Genomic DNA, 27,305 nt, shown 5'->3' on the forward strand with positions numbered 1-27,305 from the left:
GCTTGAATTAATTAATTAAAATGATAAACAGAAAACATCACTGACAGAAATCAGAGCGACTGCACTGGCCTGAAATGTGGCTGGGACACTTCCAGTGTATATTTGGGTTTTGGTGCTTTACATTCTGTCACTTTAAACTTTATACAACAGGGGGGGGAATGTGAAGGCAGTCTGCATGTCTAACTACCAAGATATCACTGGTAAGGATTTTTTTTTGTTAGAATGCATTTGCTTTTTGCATGTAATGCTTGAAAAGATTCCTGTTAGTTACATTTAAATTGTTGTATGCGCATTCAATTTATCGTTCAAGAAATTCCAGAGTTTGATATAGTTCCAAACCAGCTAGTAATTTTCTTTTACTTAGTCCCAAACTATACAACACTTTATATTTTTGTTGTCTTCCTCCCCACCCCACTGAGGGAAATGCCATTTTTAAAAAGCCTGTGGGGACCCAGTTTCGCTCAGGAACATGGGATGGCGGAGAGGGGGCTCCTGCACCACATGAGGACCCAAAATGTCCCCAGTGGGGAATATTTTAAAGACCCCATCAGGTACCCATCAAGGACCTGGTTCATTGGGGGAAAATGTGTTAGCTAAGCATTTTGCTTCCACATTCAATTTTTATAGAAGTGGGAAGGGACCACACAGGCCATCTAGTCCCACCCCCTGCTCAGTGCGGGATCAGCCTCAAGAGTCCAGGCTAAGGATCTGTCCAGCTGCAGCTTGAAGACCGCCAGCGAGGGGGAGCTCCCCACCTCCTGAGGCAGCCCATTTCACTGCTCAACTACTTGGACTGTGAATCCCCTCCCCATATCTAGCCTATATCGTTGTACTTGAAGTTTAAACCCATTACTGCATGTCCTTTCCTCTGCAGCCAACAGAAACAGCATCCTGCCCTCCTCCAAGTGACAACCTTTCAGATACTTAAAGAGGGCTATCATGTCCCCTCTCAGCCTCCTCTTCTCCAGGCTGAACATTCCCAAGTCCCTCAGCCTTTCCTCTTAGGGCTTGGTCTCCAGCCCCCCCCCCCCAGATCCTTCTCATCACTCTCCTCTGAACCTTCTCAATTTTATCCATGTCTTTTTGAAGTGAGGCCTCCACAAGTACTCAAAGATTTTATCTGCACACACAGCTACCCAGAAGACTATCTCCCATCGAGTATACATGTTTTTCATTTTTGTGATCCAGATGTAGAACTCTGCATTGGCATATTTTTCCAGTGTGCTCAGATCTCATTGAACTCTATCTCTATCTTCTGGGGTGCATGCTACTCCTCCCAGTTTGGTGTCATCTACAGATTTAAAGAGTAGTCCCTCCACCTCCTCGTCCAGATCACTGGTTAAAATATTGAAAAGTCCCAGACTCAGAACTGAGCCTTGTGGCCCCCCACGGCTCACCTCCCTCCAATCTAATGAAACACTGTTGACCACTACTCTTTGGGTGCGGTTTTCTAATCAGTTCCATATCCATCTAACCATCCAAAAATCCAGTCTGCAGTCCTCCAATTTACCCACTCAAACATCATGGGGAACCTTACTGAAATACCTTGCCTGCTACCATCCCTAGAGTGTCCATATTATGGGGGAAAACGGAGGCAAAATAGGTACAGAGCTTTTCTGCTTTCTCTCTGTCCTCTGTCAGTGTCTCTCCGTGTTCACCCAATAGCAAGTCTGTTGGCTCTTTTACCTTCTGCTTGCTCCTTCCATATCTGAAGAAACTTTTCTCGTTATAGTGGTTTTGGTTTTGTTTCTTTTGTCTGTCGGCTTGGTTCAGAATTCTTTCCCCTTTCTATCTTGATTTTGTTCCATAAAAATCAACACGTCAAGTTCTTTGCCAAGTCAATATACTCATTCTTTGCTGAAATGTTTCATAACAGGTCTTTGAACACTCTGCCATTTATACCAATCAGAAAGGACATTCATATTGTAATCCAATAGGTTCTTGTTTGATTTCTTACTTACCATATATACTCACATATAAGCTGAGTTTTTCAGCATAGTTTTTAGCTCCTTGGTTTATACGCGGGTAATTGATTAACAGCCTGCCCCCAGCCAGCCAATCGCAACATTGCATCTGCAACCTGAGCTGTTTGCAAGTGAGCTGGTGGCCTCCAGTTAACCTTTGCCTTCAGCTAGTGGCCTCCAGTTAACATTTGCCTTCTGCAAACATCTTAAAAACTAAGCTCTTTGCAATTGCTCCCAGCTAACCATTGCCTTCTGCAAAGATCTTGAAAGCTTACTCTGGCAGCTTGTAGGAGATCAATGGTTTGACTGAGGGGTTCTGATATTTTCCCTAATCACTTCTTCCAAACTGTTCTTTTGGTTTCTGTGGGTGGGGTGGGTTTTGGGGATGCTCTGAGATTTACTGTTTTTTTTCCCAATGTTTCTTCTTTTACCTGAGAGGCAGCATTGTTTGCCTTTTCTTCTTGGGGTTGTATTTCTTTTACAAGTTGATTTTTACAGTTCTTTCTTTCAGCTTTCAGTTTTTCAGTTCTTTATTTCAGTGTTTTATTATGGGGGGGCACTGTAGCCCCCAGTATGGTAGCTGTTGCACTTGTTTTAGTAGTTTGCCAACTTTGGGTACTATTGTTCTGCTCTGATTTGCTGGCCAGGGGGCACTGTTTGGTTCTCCTGCTAGAGCTGTTCTCACAGAGCTGTTCTGTCAGTGCTCTCTCAGGGTGTCTGGCATCAAGAGAGGAAGGGAAGGCAATTGTAAGCCGCTTTGAGACTCCTTTGGTTAGTGAGATGCGGGGTACAAAACCCAGCAGCTATTCATCCTCTTGGCTTTTCTGTATTTGTTGGGAGGGAGGCTGGATGGGAGAGCTTGTGATGATGGAGCCTGGATTAAGTGCTTAGGCCACCCTGAAAATTCACCAGTAGCCTGCTGCATTTCCCACCCTCGGTTTATATGCGAGTCAATACATTTGCCCAGATTTTGTGGTCAAATTAAGGGCCTTGGCTTATATGTGAGTATATACGGTATATAAGGTAATTCTTCCTCTAGGCCTGACTGCACTGTGACTCAGTGGCGGAGCATTAATTTTGCATGCAGACTACTTCAGGTTCATTCCCCAGTCCAGGGATGCCAGCTTCCAGAAGGGACCTGGAGATCCCCCGGAATTACCGCTCCTCTTCAGAGTACATTTCCCTTGGAGAAACGGATGCTTTGGATGGTGAACTCTATAGCACTGCAGCCCGCTGGGATCGGTGTCCTCCTCAGGCTCCATCCCCAAATCCCCAAGAGTTTCCCTCCGTGGTTCTGCCAGCCCTAACCCATCCTCTGCTTGCGGCCAGGAGAGACCTGGCAACCTTACCCAGCATTAAAAGGATCACAAAGCAGGTAATGTGAAGGATCGTTATCTGAGCGAGACGCTGGACCAGGGGTAGTCAAACTGCGGCCCTCCAGATGTCCATGGACTACAATTCCCAGGAGCCCCTGCCAGCATTTGCTGGCAGGGGCTCCTGAGAATTGTAGTCCATGGACATCTGGAGGGCCGCAGTTTGACTACCCCTGCGCTGGACTGTGGACAAGACTATCCAGGACAGACCAATGATACGACGCAACATGAGGCAGGGTATATGTTTTCAGGTATGACAAGACCAAAGAGCCTTAGGGGGATGAGGCAAAGAGAGCGGTCGTGGGGTCATTCAAAATTAGATTAGTAGGAAAAGACTGCCTGACTTGGGTGACGGTCAGAGAAGCAGCACAGCCCTAGGTACACCGCTCTCCAAAGCGTAGGGCAATGGGACGTGCAAACTACGGACAGAAATATAGACACAGAAGACACGGTGTATTCAAACAGCCTGAATGTTCCAGGCTCATTTTGTATCACTTCCGTGTTCAATTCAATTGACTGAATTAACGACTGACCCAGATTCTCCACCCCTCCCAGTTAGCTAGCAGGAGATTCCTTGCCCTTCCGTGAGGCCTGAGCTCTAATGCCACGTTGCCTCTCTGCGTCTCCTCTCTATTCGACATTTACCATTAAAGATATATGAGTCATTTGCCAGTGCAGACAACCATGGCTGCTGCCTAACAAAATTATAGCCAAACCGTTCACCCAGCTTATGGCTAAGGTGGCATCCGTACTTCTGCAGTAAGAAGGGGGGGGGGGGCACTGCACTTCCTAAGGTTTATAACTCAACCTTTTTGAAATTTGTTCTGCTCTTTAACTTGGCATGGAAGGTCATGGCCCAAGTCGCTCTCGCTTTATCCCTTTCCAAACCAATTCAACCTGCCATTTCGACTCATAAAGCAAAAGCCACGGCTGACAGGGCAGATTCATTTCCACTCGGGCACCACCGGATTCAGCCACGGAAGGGCCGGGGCCCTGTTGCTTCGCTTCTTGTTAGTTATTTGTCACGCAGACTTACAGGCACAAAGGATCCGGGGGCACTGGCATTTCCTTCAAGGGAACCCAGAGGAAGGTACCGTGGTGAGGAAAGGGACCGTGTAGATGGCACAGCCGCGGTCAGATTTTATGTATCTTCTGGGAACCTGTCCCACACTGACTTCACACACGCACAGGGGATTCCAGGAAATGTTCTAAGGTAGTGGTCCACAACCTTCCGCTTGATGCGGACCGCTGCTCCGGAGTGGGGGGAGAGGGTGGCTCAGGGCCCCGCACATGCGCGGCAGCCCCAGCACAAACGCGCACGCACGGACTGCCGTGCACGCGCATTTGCGCCTGGCAGGGGCGCAAATGCGCGGGTGGGCAGTCTGCGCATGTGCGTTTGCTCCCGGCAGGGGCGCAAACGCGCGGGCGGGCAGTCCGCGCATGCGCGTTTGCGCCACCGCCATGCCGGCGGCCACGGCTCCCTCTCCCGGCCCTCCGGGCCGCCAGCAAATCGGCCGCCAAAGCGGCCGATTAGCTTGCGGCTCGGCAAGCTTCTCTTCTCCCCCCTCCCGAAACAAGAAGCTTGCCGTGCCACGAACTAATAGGCCGCTTCGGCGGTCGATTTGTTCACGGCCTGGCGAGCTTCTCGCTTCGGGGGGGCGGGAAGAGGGAGCTGCGGCCCGGCGCCAAGGCCTTCACGGCCCGGCCCGCAAGTTGGGGACCACTGTTCTGAGGAATGTACTGAGCTGACACATGGTACTGCCCGGCATTGTCACATTGCATGAATTGAAGATGCTCCATGCTGCATGCCATGCTCTTGTGCAATTGAAATCTTTAAGTGCTCCTGCGGAGCGGATAAAATAAAGCCCTAAGCGCTAATGGGGAGGAGTTAGGGCGGGCTCTGTCCGGGATAAAAACTCGGAGGGGCGAATCAGGACCATTGACCACGAGGAGGATTCAGAAGCCGGTGAGTGGGACGCGGGTTCCGCCTCGCCTTGTCCCAGGTGACCGCGGTAACGACTTTTCGATGAGTGGGTGCGGGAGCTGGGGATGGGTGGGTGCGTTCCAGCGTGTCCTTTCCCCTTCCCCTTCTCCCCTTTCAAAGACCATTTTTATAAATGGGCTTTGAAACTAGTAATAATCATAATTACACTGCAAGGCTGGCCATGGGAAGAAAACCTGATCTATCATTACTGTAATTAAAGCACCCAAAACCTGCTTCTGAAGAAGGGTCCCCCAGTGCAGTTTGGAAACCACTAATCTAGGTACAGAATGTTAGACTTGGACCCCCCCCCCATTGAAAAAAAAACCTATGTTTAAATCCCCAAGCAATCCTGATTCTGAGGGCTATTTCAAATATTACAAGAAGAAAGGAGCTGGCTTTTTATATCTCACTTTTCACTCTGCAAAAGAGTCCAGAAAGGGTGTACAAACATGTTTCTCTTCCTCTCCCCACAACAGATACCGAGTGAGGTAGGTGGGGCTGAAAGGGCTGTTAGAGAACTGCACTGTCAGTACAACTCTAAGAGAACTGTGACTAGCCCCAGGTCACCCAGCTGGCTGCATGTGGAGGATGAGCGGGAAATCAAACTTGGTTCTCCAGATTAGAGCCTCCCCCTCTTTCACCACGACACCATGCTGCCTGCAATAGCAACCCTGTTTTAAGTGCCTTCTTCTTAAATTTTACTCGGCAGAGAGCCAAATATGTTCTTGCTTCTCATCTAAATAGTCCTAGACATCTCTTTGCTCCATTTACACACACGCACACACACACCCTTTTGGGAGGGTATGAAGACCTCAAAGGGCATCTGACTGCCATTGGCTCATTAACAGTTGTACCAACCTCAACACTGGTTGTTGTCAAATTAGGATGACCTAGATCAAGGGTAGTCAAACTGCGGCCCTCCAGATGTCCATGGACTACAATTCCCAGGAGCCCCTGCCAGCGAATGCTGGCAGGGGCTTCTGGGAATTGTAGTCCATGGACATCTGGAGGGCTGCAGTTTGACTACCCCTGAATAGATATTTCCAGTCATAACTAGCAAAAGATCATGGGGTCCTTTGAGATGGCCCCACATCTCCCCCCCCCCCCATTTCTACCCCAGAGAAAATGGCTACTTTGGTGTGTGGACTTTATATAGTGACAAAACAACGAACAGGTCTTTCAGGTGGGCCCTTGAAGAGCCAGCTTGGTGTCGTGCTTAAGAGCAGTGGCCACTGGGATTTATTCGCCACTCCCCCCCCCCCATGCAGCCAGCTGGATGACCTTGGCCCAGTCACAGTTCTCTCAGAACTCTCTCAGGCTCATCACGCAGGATGTCTGTTGTGGGGAGAGGTAGGCCATTGTAAGCCACTTTGAGACTCTTGTGAGTAGTAAAATAGACTTTTTTTAAAAACCCTGTTCTTCATCTTCTTCTTCTTCCTCAGTCTGATGTACACACATGGATTTGCACAGATGGTTTCTGGCTGCGTTTGTACTGCATCGGCAATGAAGGAGACTTTGGGAAAGGTTCACCCAGGTAAGAAATGTCCAGAGCAATAAATCTCCAAAGCTCACTGGGTAAGCCAACTCGGATCATTTCCAGAGTGAAATCCCCCTCTAGGACTTCCTGGTTCAAAGCTCTCAATCAATACATGTTAAAACAAAACAAAACAGAGCAATAATTCTCTCAGCATTTATGCAGCCATGTTTTAAGATCCTCCGGTAATCTTAGTAACAAGGATGTACATGCTAGGGGATTGCATGGAGGAAGAATATTAGAAAATACTCTTTCCATGGTGGATTACCTCAGAGGCTGAGGCAAGGAACTTCTGCAGAGCTGTGTCACTCAAGACAGGTGAGTCTGTATGCATGTGCTAATTGCCATAGCTTCTGGACATTGGGAAAGTGACACTGATGACATTTTAGCTTGCTGAGCTTGATCCATGCTATGCAGGATGCTTGCACTTAACTTCACCCTCTCCAGACAAACCCCCCACCCCCAAAAAAAATATCCTGGCATTTCTCAACCCAGAGCTGGCAACGCTGCCTGCACCAAGACCTCAAAGCCCCAGATATGACATCACACAGAAGCCTGTAACAGAACATGGTGTGAGGTTGGTGGAAGATGGTCCCACTCATAACCACTCCCTAAATCAGCGTTTTTCAACTTTTTTCCTATTGAGAAACCCCTGAAACATTTTTAAGGCTTCAAGAAAGCCCTGAAGTCATGCGATCGTACATAACAGGGGTAGTCAAAATGCGGCCGTCCAGATGTCCGTGGACTACAATTCCCAGGAGCCTGGGAATTGTAGTCCACGGACATCTGGAGGGCCACAGTTTGACTACCCCTGGTACATAATATGGTTGGGAAGCAGAGCTATGTCCATGCCCACCCGGGGTCCCTCCCCTCCCCTCCCCTCCCCTCCCGACCCATCATTGGCCATTTTGGGAGGGCCGGGTCAAGATGACCATATATGGTCATTTCACACAATACATGTTTAACAATTTTTTAAAATATATACAAAATTAATTCACTCCCACGCATCGAGGAATTCCTGTTTGAGAAAGCCTGCCCTAAATGGTCACTGTTTGAATTCTACTTAACGTGGTCTCCCCTCCCCCTTCTTCATAAAATGCACAAAAGTCTCTCCTCCTCCCCTCTGCCGAGTCATGGACCGTTTGCTCCATTATTACAGCTCCCCTCCTGCTCTCTTTTCTGCCAAATTCCACCCATTCCACCTGCACCCCCACATATTCAGCCCACATTGCACAATGCCCATTATCCCACCCGCCATGAAGACCGATTCAGGAGGACTGGCATGTTGGTTTGAAACAGGGGTAGTCAAACTGCGGCCCTCCAGATGTCCATGGACTACAATTCCCAGGAGCCCCTGCCAGCATTCGCTGGCAGGGGGTTCTGGGAACTGTAGTCCATGGACATCTGGAGGGCCACAGTTTGACTACCCCTGGGAAACAACAAGGGAAAGTCTGTCCAGGGACACCTTGAAGATCAACAGACTTTAATTCTGGGTATGTCTGGAGAAATACGCATGTGCACGAAAGCTTACACCCAGAACTGAACTTTGTTGCCCTTAAAGATGCCCCTGGGTGCAAACTTTATTCCACCAGCCCTAGGTCTGCCTGCTGCATAATAACAGCCAAAATGAAGTTAGAGTAAATAGATAAATAAAAGGAAGGAACCATGTTTTGCTGAACAGACGTGGAGTTAAACTCTGATTTGCAATCTGTTTCTGTTTGAGAAAGAATTTCCTACAGATACATTGAATTCAAAGTGTGAATTGCGTGTGTTGTGTTGGGGGGGCCTCCTGATTACGAGGAAGCATGCTGGGAGTAAAGGAAGAAGATTCATTTGAAAGTACAAATGCAAAGACACAATGCAAATGTGAAAAGCTCATGAAACAACAGACACACTTTCCCTAGAAAACATGACCTTTGCAAATACAGTTGCAGGTATGATCATTGTGTCTACTAATGTGCACAAGGTCGTCAGGACGGCCAGCAAAGGAGCCAGGATGCCAAGGGCCTCTGTTAATCCCTGGGAAGACTCTGCATGCCATTTCCAGCAATAGGAGGAGAGGGGAGGCCAACAACTGGGATTCAGAGGCACAGGAAAAAATCGCACAGAGATGTGTCCCTGACACTCTCTCAACCTGACAGATCAGCCGTCTAGTTGGAAGGCAGGTTGCTGTCTCCGCGACAGCAATGATTCATCCCTTGCCCATCACTTTACCAAGACGGGTTTGAAATGAAGACAAATCTCTGGCCGTGAAGGAGACTTGCAGGGTGATTATGGGGTTTAGCTGCCTACTGGGGTTAAAAAAGAAAAAGGCCGGTGAATTTCCAGCACGAAAGTAGCTGGAAAAAGGAGATCTCAGAACTCTGATCTATTGGATCCTTTGGATCCTACGACCCACAAACTGTTCACCTCACATCTTGGATTTTCTCCTAATAGCAGACTTCACAGCTATGTTGACTGTAAAGGTAAAGAGGCAGAATACAAAAACAAAAACAAAAAAAAAGTTAGAAGATGGGGAATGAAGGTTGCCACTTTATTATCTCCTACTAAATTAATCCTCCTATAGCCCTCCTTCAATTAATCTGTCTCTGGATACAGCAAAATAGAAACAAGACGTTACCAGACACCTCCACTGAAGGTTGCTCTCAAACCCCAAGGGCCCATTTTGCAAGCATGATTTAGCATCTGTGCTGCAGAATTACCTGTGGGCTGCGATTACTCTTTGGAGCCGGCCAGTGAAATCAACAGCGGCCCTTTCAAAATGCAGCTGCAGCAGGACCGTCCACTATGGAGAAGCAGAGGACATCTGGGGCCAACAGACAGAGGATCATTGCTGATGGTCTAATATGCGAATCTCCTCTGCCCAGATATATTTTGCAAATTGTTGGGTTTCCCTTGAAGCTACTAAGAAGATAGTTGTGAGTACCCCCCCCCCCCGATAAAAACATTTTTATTTCAAAGTTTGAGTCCAGTGGCACCTTTAAGATCAACAGAGTTCAATTCCGGGTAGAAGATTTCATGTGTATCTGAGGAAATGGGCAAGCACTCAAATGTATATGAGTAAACCTTATAAAACCCAAACTGACAAGTTGCCAACTACTTGATTAGCCCTCATCTAGGAATGGCCCACCCAAGTAGTTTAGACCCAATCAGGAGACAGCCCTAGGCAGCATGGGCTTAATAAGGAATCAGCTCTCCATCCCCATTTGAGAAGTCTGCTTGGGGGGGGGGGGGGGGAGGAGGAGCCAGCCTCAGAACATGCCCTGCTGCCAGTAAGTTGCCCTGGCCCCCTGGCTTTTCAACTGGGGGGGGGGGGTTCAAAGGTGTCCCTGGACTCAAACTTCGTTGATCATAGAATCCTAGAGTGGGAAGAGACCATGCAGGCCATCTAGTCAAACCCCTTGCTTAGTGCAGGATCAGCCTCAAGCATCCAGGATAAGAATCTGTCCAGCCACTGCTTAAAGAACAACAGTGAGGGGGAGTTCACCAACTCCTTAGGCAGCCCATTTCACTGCTGAACTACTCCGACTGTGAATTTTTTTCCTGCCCACCTGAATCTATTTTAAAGAATCTTTCAGTTTCAGTTATTGTAGGTAACCACACTACAGTATAGAGCTGCAGCTTAGATTGCAACTCAAGTCAAATCAAGAGACTTGGTTGCCAAAGGAGGAAGAAGGGCTGGTGAGAAATCCAGGGAGGAGATGATTGGCAGCAGCTCTGGTTGCCTTGATTAGCATTGCACTGAGAGATCTTTTGTCTAGGCCTCAGGGTAAGAAGTCCTATGAGAATTAACCACCCATCTCCTCCTGTGGCCCGTATGAGGAAATAGAAATTAAATGACAATTACGGACTGGGTGCTGCTGTGTGAGAGGACTACCCTTCCTAGAGGGGCTGCAGTTTGTTCCCACTCCTTGACAGGCAGCTTGATGTGGTGGTTAGGAGTGGCGTCTTCTAATCTGGAGAGCTGGGTTTGATTCCCCACTGCTTGGATCAGCTGGATGATCTTGGGTCAGTCTCAGTTCTCTCAGAGCTCTCTCAGACACTACCTCCCAGGGTGTCTGTTGGGGGGAAGGTGATTGTGAGCCACTTGGGGACACCCTCAGCTAGTAAAAAGCAGAGCATAAAACCACAGCTCTTCTTCTTCTTCCTCTTCTTCTCTCTTTCGCCTATTGCTGGCCTGGAGAACAGCTACCATCAGACATCAAACGCCATGCTCAATGCTTGAAGGGGAACGCAAGAGCGGTTCCTGCATGACTTGACATAATGTGACAGCCAAGGATGTCCTCCTTAGTAAGTGGTCATGTATATACTTCATGTTCTGTCTTACTTCATGCACTCTTGTCATAATTAACCTTGCAACAGTGATATATGAAATACAGCAGGTGCAGATGAGGAGAGAGAAAGTGAAAGCTGCAGAACCATTTCCAGGAAGAAGGGAAAATACAAACGGTAATTTGTGTAGTGTGAAGCACAAATGAAACCTTACCCCACACGGGCAGCTGATGTCTCCATTTTTCTTTACATTCACGAATGTCATTACTTTAAAAGGAGATAAACAAACAAGGTTCACACTGTAAAGTACCATGCACTGTGAATAATGGCTACTTTGTTTTATAATAAACTAGTAATAAAGCCCGTTGCATGCTGTAATGCAATGGGCACTAGCTCATGGTTTGGTGTGGCTGACTTGGAAGCTGGCAACCCTAAAAGGAGGCCTCTCTGTGCATTTCAGTCCTGACCCAAGTCACACCTAGGAACTGCGGAATTCCTGAATATGAACCTACACTTATCTGGCAACCTTACCTTCTCTCTGCAATGTGTTTTTTTTTAAACCTAAAATAGGCCAGGAGCACTATGTGTCTGGTTGGAGGGGCTGTGGAGGAATTATACCCTTTTGAAGCCCCACTTTCAAACTTCAAGGAACATTTCCAACCCAGAGGTAGCTAACCAACAGGTGGGGCCTGGGGATTTCCTAGAATTACAGCTCATCTCTAGACTATAAAGATCAGTTCACCAGCTAGTAATGGCTGCTTTGGAGGGTAGACAAGTTTATTTTTTGAGGCCTCCCGCACATTGTTGTGGAGATGAAACACTTGAAGCCTACTGTACAGGGTTGTTGTGCAGATGAAACAGGAGGCAAAACAGTTTCATCTGCACATCAACCTTGCGTAGTACACCACAAATGTTCAGAGAGTGGTGGAGAAGAGACACACATGGCTTGGCTGCGTCTTCCCTCCAGCAGTGAGGCCGGCCACAGCAGTATTTTAAGAGGCTTTAGGGTGGCCTCCCTGTCAGTCAATGTTTAGGCAGAAGAGGAAATCTTTTCCCTTCTCTAAAGTTGTGGCCATGTATGCCCACAGACTCCCTTGTGTTGCTCTTGCAAATGAGTCCCTGCCAGCATGCAGGATAGTAGTCCACGGACATCTGGAGAGCCACAGCTGGGCCAACCGTGTTCTAGGGGTACCCTGCTTTGGAGCAGCTGACCCAAGTACTAGGCTTTGGACCATAAACAGAGTACATCTTCTAAAAGGGGAGAGTCCCCACCTTACAATTCCCACGCCCAGGCTCTAGCACCCATTGTATTCCTGGATACAGTGGGCTCTACCCCTAGTTAACCATGAATCAGGAACAGCAGCAATGAAAATGAACTAAATGAAAAGGCTAACAGCATTTTTTTAAAAAATGAGAAGGGACATATTCACACCCCCTAATTGTGGGGGTGTGAATAAAACTGTTGTCTGTCTGAGACGGGAAATACAAGAGAGGTTGATCAGCAAGGTTCTGGTAGGCTGCACAACCACAACACAACTGGCATGAAGTCTTAGATTCAGAGTACAATACCCTAGAGCAGGGGTGGTCAAACTGCGGCCCTCCAGAGGTCCATGGACTACAATTCCCAGAAGCCCCTGCCAGCATTTGCTGGCAGGGTCTCCTGGGAATTGTAGTCCATGGACCTCTGGAGGGCCGCAGTTTGACTACCCCTGCCCTAGACTATCCCCCACTTGTTATCACCACAATTACGTATTTATTAAGAAACCAAGGGAAATATGCCAGATTCCTGGCTTTTAATCTTTTTTTGTCTGAAGAACTGGATTTCATTTCTTTCTGTGAAGCTACACAGGGTGGAGGGAAAGGGGCAGTGAAGGTTTAGCAATCTTCTCTCCATTCTGTGCCCCCTACTGAGCTGGGCAGTTCATATTCTGATCAGAGCAGAACTGCTGAAACCTTAAATTGAAAAAAAGTCAAATATCTGTTGGAGGCAAAAGACAAAAATAATTTCAATATATAAGGTACACGTCTGCCTGCCTGCCTGCCTGCCTGCCTGTCTGTCTACACACACATTGTATTTTTTTATATTATAGAAAATGTCCTGATGAAGACACAGGATGAAGTCGTCTCTATCCCGGAAGTTGCTTGAGAAAATGTTCATGTATTTTTTTTTTCCTGCCAAATTTATTTTGACTTGAGTTTTTCCCTCCGTTTCTGAAAGGCTGGGTTGAAAAAAGAAAGTTTTGCCTACAGTGTTTTTTGTTGTTGTTGAATTCTTATACACCAAGATCACCTCTTTTGACACCCAGAAAGAGAAAAAGCAAAACTCTGATAGAATGGAAGTAACATTCACTTTTAACGGGATGTAGAAGTACATCAAGGAAACCACTCACAAGCTATCTGGTCTTCCCAGATGCAGGGATCCCCTTCTCTTTGCTTATAAAAGATCTGGGAATGTCCAAGACATGTGAGTCAGAAGCAAATTAAACATCAATGACACAGGCCAACACTATAGATCGGTGGTCCCCAACCTTTTTATGAAAGGGGACTGGTCAACACTTGACAATTTTACTGAGGCCTGGGGGGGGGGTAGTCTTTTGCTGAAGGGCGTTGCTGCCGCTGCCTGGGCCCCTGCTCTGCTTGTTTTCCTGCCAACGCCCCTGTCTTACTGCTGCCTGCTGGGGGGTGCTGCCAGAAGCAGCTGCGCAGTGCCATGCCGAGGGGGAGCCCCAGCCATGGCGGCCGCTGGAGAGCTCCAAAGGTGAGCCGGCGGCAGAATGGTAGGGCAGCCCTCGAGGCAGCAGCTGGGGAGGAGGACAAGGAGGAGCTGCAGCCCGGTACCGAGTGATCCATGGACCGGTATCGGTCCCCGAACTTGGGGTTGGGGACCACTGCTATAGACAATGAGAAGGTTCCTCAGGGCAATGTCAGTTGGGGCCACTGTTCAGGAAATGCCTTGTCTGTAAAAACAAGTTGTGCATTTAGGAACATTGCAAGAGATCAGACTTTTTTATAAATTGTTTTGCTGATTGTGCAACTAGATCTGGTGAGGCACTTTACTTCTGGCCACACAGAGTTGAATTTTAAATTCTGGATGATAGGACATGTTCGGGCTCCAGCTGGCATCAAGACTGCTTAGAAAAAGAGAACTGTTCTGGATTCATAAACTGAACAGCATTTCTCCATATGGTTTGAATGAGGAGACTGACTAGAGTATTGTTCTTTAAAATACTGAACTGTTTGTTGATGTGACAGCAAGGTGTTGTTCTGGACAAGTTTTTTTCTGTTGCAAATTTCTTTCTTTTGTACGTTCTCGTCAGTGGCCTCAAAGAGTTTTATTGGCCTCTTCCTTCAGCAACCTTTCCTCATACCCTCAAACAAGTTGCAACCACATAGTCAGGCAGTTAATTGACTTCAAGGTCATCTTACAGCAGGTAGGATTTAAACATTCCCCCCACAATTTCACTACATTCATGAGACACATGAGCCAACACACTGGCAGTAGCACCAAAGTCGTGGTTGAAAACGAGAACATTGAATGTATTGATGATTTCATCTTTCTTGGTGCTACGATCAATCAAAGTGGTGGATGCAGCCGTGAAATCAAACGGAGAATAACACTGGGCCAGAACGCAATGTTAGGCATGAACTGAATATGGAACAGTAAAGATATCAGCCTTAATACAAAGTGCCAGCTAGTCAACGCTGTTGTCTTCCCCATAACAGCCTATGGATGTGAAAGCTGGACCCTGAAGAAGGAAGACAGGAGGAGAAGAGATGCTTTTGAGTTATGGTGTTGGAGACAAATGCAGCGAATACCATGGACAGCCAAAGTTACCAACAAGATAGTTTTAGAGAGGAGCAAACCAACTATGTCATTAGAAGGCAAGATATTACGGCTAAAACTCACTTACTTTGGACACATCAAACTTGCTAAAAAAATCATTAATGCTCGGCATGGTCAGTGGCAAAAGGAAATGGGGTCGCCAAAGGATCTGCTGGCCGACACGGTCAAAACCGACACAGGGATGACCATGAACCAACTAAACGAAGCAGTCAGAGACAGGGGCGCATGGCGAAGACTTTCCTATAGAATCGCCGAGGGTCAGACACAACTGAACATCAACATGATTGTGTTCCATCCATACCTTGTGGCTAGCAGCCACTGATAGACCTCTGTGCCACATGTTTATCCAGTCCTCTCTTGAAGCTGTCTATGCTTGCAGCTATCACCTTTTCCCATTCCATCTGTGAAGAGCCCACACCATCAGAAAATGCTTCCCATGTAGGGAGGGCTTTGTGGGACCTCCCATTGCTCCTAGTCCTTGTATCTAAAACTCTGGTTAAAAAGTTGGTCCCGTCTCCAAATGTCTACCTCAGGGGTAGTCAAACTGCGGCCCTCCAGATGTCAATGGACTACAATTCCCATGAGCCCCTGCCAGCGAATGCTGCCAGGGGCTCATGGGAATTGTAGTCCATGAACATCTGGAGGGCCACAGTTTGACTACCCTTGGTCTACCTTTTATGTCACTAAACACAGCTGTAGTATCACCCCTGGCCCTCTGCTTCTCCAAGCTTCACATACTGAACTCTCTCAACCATTCCTCCTGAGGAAAGGATTCAGGACAGAGAGGAGGAAGGAACTGGTTACAGCGTGAGGAGGGAATAGCTGGAGGATGAGGCTGGAAAGTCTGTTTTCCATTCTTTACTTGCCTCGGCTCAAGACTGATAGTGCTCCAATCTGGTTGGTCAGGAAACGAAGCACACATCAAACTGGAATGAATGCTGCTGTAAGTTGAGCCAAGAGAAGAAGCGATTGAAACCTCCTTCATTTTCTCCAGAGGCAAAGAGTGGAAAACTGAGTGAAAGACAGTGAGGTGGTTTATGTAATTGGATGCAGAATGAAGTGTGGCAGATCCCTAATTAAGCTGCTTCCTCAGGCTGAGCAAGATGTGTGGAACACACAGGAGGTTCTCAGAGACGGACGACACTGTGGAATTCAACTGGCTTAATTTGCCCCGTCACTTGGGAACACGGGGAGCTGTAGTTCTTGCGGATCTTAGCATCTTCGTTAACTCCACAGCTCAAAATTCTTTACAGGAACCCATGGCACAAATAGGTTTTGTATATGGTTGGCATAAATCTACCTTGAAAATCAAACAAGTAGTAGAAAATCTGTGATCGGGATCTCTTCGTTTTTTAAAAAGCTTGAAAGCAGCAATGAACATGGAAGGGCCAGCCGACTGGGTTAAAGTTATGGAATCTGGGCTTAATCCCTTTTCTCACAGGCTGTTTCCCCGCCCTCCACCCCTGGCTCTGCATCCTGTCAAGGAAAACATAAAGGTATCCATCCAGTACCTGCGTGTTTTCCTGCATAGGGCTGTTGAAGACTGGATATTTAAGGTGGAGAAGGGACATCAGAGAGAAGGTGGTATGGTTTAGGCCAGGGGTGGGCAAACTGTGGCCCTCCAGATGTCCATGGAGGCAGGGGCTCATGGGAATTGTAGTCCATGGACATCTGGAGGGCCACAGTTTGCCCACCTCTGATGTAGCCGAATCCTTTAAATTCTCGTAAACTAAGCAGGGTCAGTACTTGGAAGGGAGACCACCAGGTAGGGATGCCAATCCCCAGGTGGATCCTGGGGATGCCCTGGAATTAGGGCTCCTCTACAGATTAAAGAGATCAGTTCCCCTGGAGAAAATGGCTGCTCTGGAGGGCAAAGGCCAGAGCATTTTGCTCCACTGAGGTCCCTCCCTGCCCCAAATCTTGCCCAGTCTTAGTTTACCCTCAAAAAAGTACCCAGGTCTTTCCTAACCCAGGCTCCACAGAAGAAGGCAATGGCAAAGCACCTGATTCACCTTGGAAAGGCCCTTGCCAGGGCTGCCACAGATTGGTTGTGATACACACACACACACACACACACACACACACACACACACAGGGAGGTGAGGTGAGGAGGGAGAGGGAGAGAATGAGAGCGTTTTCCCACCGTTTATGGTCCTGGTCAATCCATCCATGAGTGCTTATTTTGTTTGTTTTTCATGAGAAAGCCTGCCCATTGATCTCCCACTGAGTGTCCCAGTGAGAGACCTTCCTTGTGGAAAGAAATGCACAATCACTCTTGTTACCAGATGCTAACGGATCCTTCTCATTCATCTCAACCACCTCAACTGCTGGAGGATGAGGGGAAAATCATGGATGGAAGGAAGGGGGGGAGAGGTGCTTGGGTTTCAAATATCCTAAGGAGAACTTTGTGATGAATTTGGAATGTCCTGGGTGTATTCATTTTTTTTGGGGGGGAAAGTACCTTGCCAGTATTTTTTCAGCGTTTTAAGGACAAATACAGATTAGAGAATCTGTCTTAGCTACCAGTTAATCTGACCCGGATGAAAGCTGAATTTTCCCAGTTTTTATTTAGGGATATACCGATCCTGTTTTGCTCCTTCGCTCTAAGAAAGGGGAAGAAAGCAGATTGCTGAAATGGCTGTCAGGCATTTAAACCTCACAGTTTAATGGATCCGCCCTGCTGTACAGCTGGAAGGGTTGCCAGCTATTTCAGGGTCCCTTTTGCTTCCCTCCATTTAAAGGGGGAATTGAAACAGAGGTTTTAAATAGCCATTTAAAACTCCCAATTGATGGACGGACCTGCTGTGAGGCTAGAATGGCCGCCAACCATTTAAAACCATCCCTTTTGCTTCCCTCTGTGTAGAATGGGGGTAGGTGGGAGCAAAATGGCTGGCAGAAATAGATGCCAGCTGTCAAGCACTGACAAAACTCACAACCAAAACTTCTATAAGAAGAAAGCTTTAATTGGCAGCAGATCAGTTCACTATAACATTTGAAGTCAAGTCTGTTTGATACAAGAACAATAGGCAATTATCAATACTTTTCTCCCGCCCAAAATTTAGCATTCCCAAGGGAGGGGGGGACCCCCTCACCCAGGTGCTATCCCAGCCTTCCTGCCAAGGTGTTGATGTTAGCGCGGCCTTGGTCAGGCCCGCGCCTCAGGCTAGCTGATAAGATGTTTACAGGAACCGGGCAACATTGTTTCACAGCGGGGAGAATATGCAGTGTGAAAATGCAAGGATCAAAGAAGGGGGAATCAAAGGAAAACTACAAGCAGGGGGTTTGGTTACATGGGAACGTTTCAGCAAAGACACAGCATACAAGATGGAGTCAGACAGGTTCACTGAACTAATCATGGCAGAGAGCAGGGACTGATCCTGACACCAGCCATTGGACACCTCCATTTCACTTCCCCCTTCCAAATCGAAAGAAGCAAATCTGCCCAGACCTGGTTCTTTTGCCTCATTTTGCTTCTTCAGAACTCCAGACAGATCTGCTAAACAGGATGTCTTTTTCAATGCATGCACTGTTTCTAGTCATACCGTGAACACCCTTGAGCTGTGGCAGCAGCTTGGGATGTGCACTTGGATATCAGTGATCCCCCAAATACATTAACAGTAATCTTTTTAGGGTGGGATATTCTGAATATTTGACATCTGGATACACTTTAAAGAATATTGATCCATACTGGCATTGTGATCCTGAATAGTCCCGGTAATATCTGAGGCCAGCATTTTAAAGTTTCAAACTGTTGCCCCCGTCCCCCAAAAAAGCAGGCTTTCTGGGCCACAGGAGGGAGGGAGGGAGGGAGGGAGGGAGGGAGGAGGGAGCTCCCACTGACAATTGGGATCTCTTACCTTGAGCTCCTTATTTGATGGATTCCACCTCTGCTTTAACAGAGGGAGGAGGGATCCCTGTGGGCTCACCTGCCCAGACAGCCTGGTACCTGGGAAAATAATGATTCTCTTTGCTACAAACATTCCACCGGTTTGTATCTTCAGTCCGAACATGAATAAGAACCCGTTAATTTTAAATGCCAAGCGTCGCTGTATAACCAGTATCGTAATACACTGCAGGCTGTGATTCATTTCAGATGAGCCATGAGGGACCTGAAGGACTGCATTTTCTTGGCCAGCCCCCCAGGGGAGCCTTCCTGCCTATGCTCCAAAGCCAAGGCCTCCCAACCTGCACCAACCCTTGAGTGTTCATTTGAAGCCATTGTAAATGTACCTGGCAGAGACCGTTTTCAGGTGAGTGACGAGGACTGTGCTAAAGTTATTCCTGAAGTGATTATCCCTGCTGAACCCCTTGAACTCGAGACTGGGGCGAGGGCAGGTGCTTTAGGAGCACCTGAAGTTATTACATAGGGACACCTCAATTGGACAAGAAATGACCTGACCTGGATAGGCCAGGCTGGCCTATCCAACTCATCAGATCTCAGAAGCTAAGCAGGGTCAGACCTGGCTAATGATCCATGCAATGGTCACTTCCAGGCTTGATTTCTGTAACTCGCTCTACGTGGGCCTACCCTTGTCCCTGACCTGGAAATTGCGACTGGTACAAAATGCAGTCACACGGGTCCATACCAGGTCTTCCTGGAGGGCTCATGTCGAGCCACTACTTAAACAGCTGCATTGCTTACCAGTTTGCTTCCAGAGAGATGGGGGAGGCCCAGGATTTTAAGCGCCCCCCTCCCCATTGTTCCTGAAAATCCTCTAACCCTCTGGATCTGTGTTCTGGGGGATAAAGTAGGCTACGGGGACAAAGTGAGAGGTGAATTCAATGAATTTGTTCCCTCTACAGCAGGGGTAGTCAAACTGCGGCCCTCCAGATGTCCATGGACTACAATTCCCAGGAGCCCCTGCCAGCGTTCGCTGGCAGGGGCTCCTGGGAATTGCAGTCCATGGACATCTGGAGGGCCGCAGTTTGACTAACCCTGCTCTACAGAGTATAAGATCCAGTTTTTCATGCTTCCAGAACCAGAGAAATCTTGGTACTTTGATTATCATCCCCCTCCCCAAAAGTCATACATTTAATTAGTGTTCTTGTATACTAATATAAAAACAAGTTTGCTATATTTGTTACTTCAACTTTTATATTTAATCCAAGCAGACAACAGGTTATACTTGCATTTTTCTCACAATTCAATCTGAAATGACCAGTGTTCCATATGTCTTTTCCTTACTTGGGTGTTTCCCAGAACTGCTCCCTCAATACAACTCCTCATGGAAAATCTGTAGTCTATTACTATCAAAATAATGCTCAGATAATCTGGTAGATACCCTGTGGAATCTTTAAACTGGTTTAACATGCACACCAAGGTGGTGTGAGCAAGAGAACGCTCAAAGTGCTATGAGATGCCATGGGGCTGCTAAGGGATTCTCTTGGCTGTTTTAGATGCTCAGCTATGTCGTTGTGAAGACCATGTCTCCAGAAGGAGTGAGTAGTAAGATATCACTGAACAATCTCTGGATAAATCGACTGAAAAGAAAACACACTCAAATGAGAATGCACAATTAATTCTTTACTCAAAGTATGTGGCAATGATAAGAAATTCACTCAGGCCCTATCTTTGACTGTTTCAGAAATTAATGTTTCAGTTCTGAATGATTATCTTGGTAATTCCAAAATACAGTGAGTGTGTGACTTGAATATTCATGAACATTTATTATTTGGAAACAATGCAGTATGCTATGATTATTAATCCAGATTACTGTGGGGAAAATCCAACATGACACTCCAGCCTCAACACCACACTGGCTCTCTATACGACTCCCTTCTGCTTCTACAACTTTGTATCTACAAACATACTCGGTCCTCTTTTCTATATGCTCACAGCAGAAATGATAAAACACTTCAAAAGTCCTAGAAGACAGAATTAAGACTCAAGGGATCAGATGAGTTAGAAATGGTTGGGACTAACCCCCTCTATTAAAGACTGATCACAGAGTGATATTTGGAGCTGTTAAATAAACAATTTGTTCCGAGCAAGGCAGGGGAGGGGTCAGGATATAAATCTGAAAATAATTAAAATAGATGTAGGCCTGTTAGGGCCCTGGGCCCTCTCCCTGGGTGCAAGGAGCACTGTCAGCAAACCTACTTGTATTAATATGTCTGGTGTACTTAAGCAAAATATTCCTGGGCCAGTGAGCTTGTTCAGGCATGTTTTGAGCATCAGAAACAGGCCAGGTTTGCTCTGGTGGTTAGCCATATTTTCTCCAAAGGAATCTGGCTATCACAGGACTGGGTCATCAGTTCCTTCCTCCCAAAAGAATCAATAGTGTCTGGCAGGTGGCCCCGTCTCCTCAGTGCTACTCCACACCTGAAAGTATTGTCTCCCTTTAATGCCTTTTCCAATGAAGCCATCCTTCCTGTGATTTTTCTCCATCCTTAATTGCAGGACAAGCAATTGAGGTGAGTCTGTCCCATCTAAGGCACCCATTCAAGTCATAATGTAAACATAGTCAACACCAGAATAACCCTTTTCATTCCTATAAGTCAAGCTAGGTTTTTTTTGTCAAGAACTATAGTCTCTGCTTCTTTGTCTCACATCAGCAACTAATTCAACCACATAGTCTTAGAAACTAGTCACCCAAATCTGTCCCAGGACACTTGGCACAGTCTTGTGTGGTGTTTTGGACCTGGCACTCACCCAGCACAGCACACTGGCTCATTCTTTGCTGCCTTCCCACACAGACCTCTCTACGGGATATCTGCCTGCTGGAAGGTAGCTATTCTAATCTTTGCTGCCCCCAAAGCTAAATCCTCTTTTGCACCTTAAAAAAATTGGTATTTTTCACATTTGCCCCCAACTGGTTTCCCTTTAAATGCCTCTGAGCCTGCCAGACAGCTGATCCTACTGAGAGAAGTCTCTCAGATGGGTCAGCTGTTTGTTGGGCTGTGGAGGGGGTTCAAACTGCCCGACAGCCAGCTGATCCAGGAAGATACTTCTCTCCCTGCATTAGCTTGGGCTGCGTGGGGGGTGGGTGGGTTGGGTGGCTTGGATCAGGTGAGATGGGCATGAGCTGACATTTCAACCCCACATCCAGCCTCCTTGACCCAGCAGCCAGCTCCATAAGGGTCATGGAGGGCAGGCAAGCCTTTCTTCCCCAATCCAAGCTGGCAGCCATCTCCTTAAGGGTCAGGGAGAACAAGTATGGGGTTCCCCATGCCTCCCCTCCCTGATCCCAGATGGCAGCCAATGCCAGAAGACTTAGGTAGGGCTAGCACAAGGATGATATGTGTCTATCCCATGCTCACCTCACCTGATCCCAGCCGCCCCCTGCCCATCTTTCCCATGCTAAGGTGAGCTGGCTCTCCTTAGCCTTGGAATGATTGGAGAGGCAGTTAAACAGTGTGCCAAACAGCTGACTCTAATGTTCAGCAGTGTGGTGCACACTCTCTCCACCCCATCCTTCCCAGGCTCAGGTGAGTCCACTCTTCTTTTCCTGGGAAGGATCTGGGGAGTCATTTAAATGGCCACTAAACAGCTGGGCCTCAGGATCAGCTGTTTGGCAGGCAATTTCTCAACTGAATCAGCTGAATCAAGCCCGTATTGATTTAGGCTTTTTTTATTTTAACTCAGCTGTTTTATTATTATTATATTATACTAGATCTAAAGCCCATTATATATTTAAATAAAATGGGCGCTAGAGGCCCCCCCGCTCCCGAGTCGCAAAGGCTTCTGCATTCCTTGGGGCGGCGTGCATGGGGACACAGAAGCCTTCCCCCCCCGTAGGTGGTCTTAAGGCGGCCTCCCTGTAGTGTGGTCTGGCGGGTGAAGAGCGTCTGCAGTCGGCGGCGAGTCTGGGCCGTCGGTGGGTGTGATGCGGCCGGGCCTGTGCGGCGCTGAGGGTGGCCGGGGCAGGTGGCGACGGGCAGCGGGATGCTGGGGGCCGTTGGGCGTTGGAGGGGAAACGCGCATGCTGCGGATCCGGCGCATGCGTGGTGTGTTGTGGTCCTGTGGGCGGGGGGAGGGTGGGGGGAGGCAGGGACGCATGCGCAGGCCTCCGCACATGCGTGGGTCAGTTGGTTGTTGGTCGGGCAGGCGCTCGGGTCGCGCGGCCTGCCGGCAGCGTCGACACAGGCCGGAGGACGTCAGGGAAGAAGGGGCCGGTGATCCAGGGGGTGAGTCAGGTCTTCAGTGACTGTGCGGGTGGGTGGTGGGATGAAGGGTGGTGTGTGTGGGGGTAGTGTTTTGGGGTGGGAAAGGCGGCGGAGTGTGGGTGCTTGTAGCGCGGGGTGTTGGGGCGACTCGGGACGGAGGAGGGCTGGATGTCGGTGAGTGTGGCTCGTACCGCAGCAGTGGGGAAGGGGTAGAAATGGGGGGATAGTGAGGGGATGGGGGAAGCGGCGGCTGGCAGTTACCGGCGGGCGATGACTGGCGTGTTCATGGCGTCGGCAGGACGGTGGTGAAGGTCGGCAGCAGGTAGCAGTGAGGCGGAAGGCATCGTGGGAGGCAAGTAATGCGGTGCCGGCTTGCCGTGGAAGCGTGCAGGGTGTGTGGCTGGAAAGGAGCAGGGTCGCTGCGTCTTCGACGTGGCGTCCCTGCTCCTTTCCCTGCATTGATGTGTAGTCGATGGTGGCGAAGGAGGCAAACGCACGCCTCCCCATTGCTTCCTTGGTCCAAGACTGACACTCGGTTGGGCGAATCAGGAGCCGCTTCCGAGTTTTTATCCCAGACAGAGCCCACCCTAACTCCTCCCAACTTTCCCTTACTCCTTTATTTAATAACCGCGGAGCGGTTTACAGATTACTATTCAGCTGGTTTTATTAGATTTGGTTGTCCATCCCTAGTCCCTAGTAATAATAAAATTATTTAAACACTGGACTGTGTTCTTCTGTCTTTTCAAACAAGCCCAAGCATAGACTCTTGCTACTTTAAGGGTAGTTTTGTGGAAACAGTTGGCAAGAAGAGAAAAATAAACATAATTTGATCTACCCACATACTTTCTCAGAAGTCACTTCTTGGGAAACACCAGTAGCACAAGAGTGGAAAGACCTATTTTGTGGAGTTTAAAGTATGGAGTACATTTTAAAATTTTGCCCCTTTGTCTATGGAGCTTAGAGTTGCCTATGGTTCTCCCCTCCTCTGTTTTATCTTCGCAGGAACCGTATGGAGCAGGAGAAGAGGAGGGCATGTGTGGTCCAAGGTTAACCAGCAAGCTTGAACAACAGACTCACAATTTTACCCGGGCTTCCCAAGACTTTGTAATGATTGACATTGGAAATATATATATTTTTTAAAGTTCAAAAAGAGAACTAAATCTGATATTTTATTTTTATCAAAAAGGAAGTCTATCATGCCTGATTTCAAATATAATGCTACTTTTCATCCAGGAGATCAGAAAAACACATCTCAAGAAGAATACATCAATCATGCAGGTATTTAAAAGCCCTAAAAATGTGTATAGAAAGCTTTATCATCTGGAAACTTAGAGCAAAGGATGCATTGCAAGACTAAGGTGTCATATAGGAATACACTTTGGAATAACCTGTGGGGGGGATCCAATCCCTCTGGGATAAAATTTAGGTAATCACTGATTACCTTTCTTCTTTCTAGAGGTCTTTACCCGAAGAGAAAATATAAAATATGTATGCTAGCTCTTTTTTGGGGGGGAATGTAAATTACTTCAACTAACTGCTTAATAAAAAAGAAACAAGGAGACAAAAGAATTTCTTACAAGAAGCAGAAGTAAAGGGGCTGGATTCTACTCTTGCTTTCCACTGGCACTGGAGCATTGCTCTGGTGTGAGAAAGATCTGGACTTCTGTATTGTTGAATGTTCCACTTGCAAGAGAAAATCAATGCCAGAATGGACTGGTAGCATCCAGCCACTAGAAACAATTCCATCTTTTTCTGTACTATTCTGTAGGCAGAATCTCCCTATGGTTTTATTATTTATGGTGTGCCGTGCCAGGTCATTGCCTGCCTCCACATCATGACCCCTAGTGGTCCTTCCAGGAACTCCATCCAAATCCCTAGCAATCTCCCATCCAAATGCTAGCCTTGCTTAGCTTCCAAGATTTGACAGAACTGGGCTGGCCTGAAATATCCAGTTCAGGAATCTCTCTGTCTTATAAAGAGACTTCCCTCATGAGTATCCATACAAAAATTCCCATTTTTGCACAGTTAAATGTTTATTTGTACTCTGTTGTGCAGACATTCATTCATTCATTCATTCATTCATTCATTCATTCATTCATTCATTCATTCATATTTGGCATTATATACTGCCCATTACATTATGTAATTACATTATGTAATGACTGGGGAAGGCACTGACAAGGCCACCCTGTATTGAGTCTGCCATGAAAACGCTGGAGGACGTCACCCCAAGGGTCACACATGACTCTGTGCTTGCACAGGGGATACCTTTACCTTTACTGCCCATCCCAAATGTTGGCTCGGGGCAGTTTACAACAGGATAAATACACTATCACAACATGATAAATACATTAAGAATACATGATAAAATAATAATACAATACTATTAAAACTATAAGACAACTAGAATTCCCAATTCCGCATAGCCTACTTGCTGATAATAGATCCCTCAGATATTATTTATTCCAGGGGGATCTCTTCTGGAGTTTTTATGGGAGGGACCAGAAAGATGTTATACTGCAAGTCATTCATTGGCTCAAACCAAGTGCCCCCCAGCAGAGCTACATTTTGTAGGCCCTTTGGATCTACGAGAATTCCTGAAGGGCCCATGGATCTTCTGGGAGCTCATTCCACCAGGCTGGGGCCAGGACCAAAAAGGCCCTGGCTCTGGTTGAGGCCAAGCATATGTCTCAGGGGCCTGGGACCACCAGCCATTTGGAATTGGCGAAGCTCTACGCCCTGTGGGGGATGGTAAACTAAAACTACCTTTTCAGTCATCAATAAGTTATGGTCCAGGGTTCCCCCCGTCTAAGCTTTAAGTTGAGCTACCTGGTTGGCCAGTTCATAAGTTAATGGGATAATGGGCTCGAGAAATGGGCTAAACTGAATAAAATGAAGTTCAATAGGGACAAATGTAAAGTTCTGCATTTAGGTAGAAAAAACCAAATACACCAATATAAGATTAGGGAGACTTGTCTTGGCAGTAGCATGTGCAAAAAGGATCTAGGAGTCTTAGTAGACCACACATTGAACATGAGTCAGCAGTGTGACTCAGTGGCTAAAAAGGCAAATGGGATTTTGGGCTGCATCAAACGGAGTATCGTGTCCAGAACGTGGGAGGTGATGCTACCGCTTTACTCTGCTCTGGTTCGGCCTCACTTGGAGTCCTGTGTTCAGTTTTGGGTACCCCAGTTGAAGAGGGATGTTGACAAACTGGAATGTGTCCAAAGGAGGGCAACAAAGATGGTGAGGGGTTTGGAGACCAAGACATAAGAAGAAAGGTTGGGGGAGCTTGGTCTATTTAGCCTGGAGATGAGACAACTGAGAGGGGATCTGATAGCCATCTTCAAGTATTTAAAAGGCTGCCATATGGAGGATGGGGCAGAATTGTTCTCTCTTGCCCCAAAGGGACAGACCAGAACGAATGGGATGAAATCAATTCAAAAGAAATTCCATCTAAACACCCGGAAGAAGGTCCTGACAGTCAGAGCAGTTCCTCAGTGGAACAGGCTTCCTCGGGAGGTGGTGGGTTCTCCATCTTTGGAAATTTTTAAACAGAGGCTAGATAGCCATCTGAGGAAGAGGCTGATTCTGTGAAGGCACAAAGGGGTGGCAGGTTACAGTAGCTGAGTGAATACACCTTCCAACTCTATTATTCTATGATTCTATGAATCAACAGAACACAGGAATTTTTCGGGTGGCACCAGGAAGCACAGCTCTTATGCACTTTCACACACAAGGAATAATGCAGTTCTAAACCACTTCACCAAATGTTTGCAAGTGGATTTTGACATTTCACACTGGAAAAATCTGGGGATTTCCACACATCGGTAAAAATCGCGTTACGCCAACTGAATGATGTAGCACTAAATGTTATCGCGCCTCCAAGCCCCTCCTCACTTTTTGCTGTGTCACTTTCTTCTGCCGCCTTTTCACACTTCTCACCTTCCATATTGGCTGCGGGATATACTGGAATAGAGCAACACGCTTTATACGCGACTCTCTTCCACCTGTCAATCAATCCAGGCAACCAATCCCATTTCTCCATGTTTTAAAGGGGCCATGATGCCCGCTAATGTTTTTAAAATACTTCTCTATTGAAACATCTTTGCATCTAATCATAGATGTGTAGCGCTTTTTGAACACCGCCCCTTATGGAATCAGTCTTTTGATACTTTTGAAAGGGGCTCGCTTGGCGGGCAAGGGCCAGGCACAGGCCACTGGTGAG

The 27,305-nt window shown here is 47.3% G+C and overlaps 1 protein-coding gene across 5 annotated transcripts in view; it reads right to left on the minus strand.

Moving 5' to 3' along the window:
- The window catches only part of CDH12 (cadherin 12), an 873,293-nt gene that overhangs the window by 351,758 nt on the left and 494,230 nt on the right, over positions 1-27,305 (minus strand). Inside the window, exon 1 of one of the 5 annotated variants that reach the window (XM_077353398.1) lies at positions 18,829-18,846. The exons of the other annotated variants lie outside the window; for them this stretch is intronic. The gene's annotated coding sequence lies outside the window, so the exon portion shown is untranslated. Of the gene's footprint in view, positions 1-18,828; positions 18,847-27,305 lie in introns of those variants that run through there. 5 annotated transcript variants of the gene reach the window in all.

Source organism: Paroedura picta, chromosome 9 (assembly GCF_049243985.1).
Source record: "Paroedura picta isolate Pp20150507F chromosome 9, Ppicta_v3.0, whole genome shotgun sequence".
Taxonomy (NCBI): Eukaryota; Metazoa; Chordata; class Lepidosauria; order Squamata; family Gekkonidae; genus Paroedura; species Paroedura picta.